This window comes from Pteropus vampyrus, unplaced genomic scaffold (genome assembly GCF_000151845.1).
Source record: "Pteropus vampyrus isolate Shadow unplaced genomic scaffold, Pvam_2.0 Scaffold131, whole genome shotgun sequence".
NCBI classification, from domain to species: Eukaryota; Metazoa; Chordata; class Mammalia; order Chiroptera; family Pteropodidae; genus Pteropus; species Pteropus vampyrus.
The window spans coordinates 207,651-209,408 of NW_011888912.1; the positions used below are offsets into that span (position 1 = coordinate 207,651).

General features: G+C 56.9%; 1 protein-coding gene across 1 annotated transcript in view; it reads left to right on the top strand.

The window, feature by feature from the left end:
- CRB1 (crumbs 1, cell polarity complex component) overlaps positions 1 to 1,758 on the top strand; it is a 92,335-nt gene that overhangs the window by 89,394 nt on the left and 1,183 nt on the right. The gene's annotated exons all lie outside the window — the stretch shown is intronic.

Genomic DNA, 1,758 nt, shown 5'->3' on the forward strand with positions numbered 1-1,758 from the left:
ATTCAGGATTACCATGGAAACAGCTGTTTCTAGCAATTCCTTAATAAGATAGTTCAAGGTCTCAGGTCCGTGTGGGAGGCTTTTACCATCCACCGAATCGAAGACTTGCTTGTGACAACGATGAAGTCGTAAAAACTCCTCTCCTCCGTCTGAAATGTGGACTATGCCTCTCGCTCGCTCCCTGTTTTAATTCGCTCTAGATAGACAGATAGAAGATCAATATGAGACCAGTTTTTAAAAACCACATCTTTACTTTTTCTATCGACTGTTAATTCTCATAATAGTACATAACGATCTTACTTAGCTACTCGTGTAAAACCAAACACACACACACACTTCTGAGACTCACAGCCTGAAGATGGGATGGAGCCCACAGTCAACTGGCACATCGAACCTTCCAACTTCCCGCCTCGAACTCCGCACGGATCCTCCGTAACAGAAAACGCCAGGTTCTGCGGAGCGTCTGGAGTCACCAGCTGCAGCCCAGTGCTCCTGGGAGCCAATTTTAGCCCCACACGGCGCTGTTCTGAACCACAGACACTTCCTCGCACCTTATGAGAACCAGCGTGTGGGATTGGGGGACCTGGGGGTGCAGCCAGGCCTCGGGCAGCCCCCTCCAAGTCAGCGCTTCGGTCACGTTCGCAAGGAATCCTGCGGGCCCCCTCCAGGGCTGCTCGCTGCTTCCACGTCCCCCGTGCAGTGTCGCTGGCCCTCGACACAGTGACAGGCGGATCCCGATGCCAAGGACAGGAACGGTCTCGCCTTTTTCTTCCTTTCCAGACAAGCCAGCTCACTGCGTGTTTTCACGGTTGAGGGGCCACTGGGCAGTCAGTCAGTCAGCGAGGGGCCGGCGGGTGCCGACAGCCCAGGTCACCAGCCTCCTGCCAGCTCTGAGGGTGACGGGGGCTGCGCCTCGCGGGGCCACGCTCGACTCTGAGTGCCGACAGGGCGCGAGGGTGGGTCGTGGGCGGCGGGACCAGGGAGGTCAGCCAGGGCCGGTCACCCGGCAGCGGGGAGCAGGGGACCGAGTCGTCCTGGTGCCTACGAGCCACGAGCCCCTCTGTGCGCGCCCGCGTGCCTCGACCCTCGCAGTGCCTCTGGGGTACAGGACGTGTCACCCCGTCACAGCGCTTCTGGGGTACAGGAAACGTACCCTGTGCACAGCGCACAGCGGCAGATCCGCGTTCAGATCCACTTGTCTGTTCAGCAGCCGCACGCTCTCAGGTGACAAGGTGCCCGGCGAGATCCGACGGCCTCGCCTCAGAGCGGCAGAGTTAGCCTGGCCTTGGGTCGCACACAGGCCACGGTCAGCTGGCCTTCTGGAATGCATCGTCTCCGGGGAAACACAGTGAAATGCCTGATGTTTCGTTCTGTGGATACGGGGTTCGAAGTGACCCCAGTTCCATCGCGTACACACGTGCGTTTAAAAAAGGTGTTAACAATACGGATTACAGCACAAGCCGTTTAGAAAATGATAATTTTACATGAAACCTTTAATTAATGTGGGGCACATCTGATCAGAACAGGTTATTCAGAAGGGCAGGGTTGGGAGCACCCACCGCACAAACAGGTCCGAGCTTCGAGCCATGCTGCCTTGCAGGACAGTCCCGCACCCGGAGGCCCCCGTCAGGCGCTGGGTCACAGCAGTTTTCATCATCGAAAGGTCTCTTCCAGGGCTGTGTATTTTAAGCCCAGCTGAAGAAAAGCAGAGCAGAAAAAGGCCTTTGAGCGGTGGGAATTCAAAGCAAAGGGCCCTCC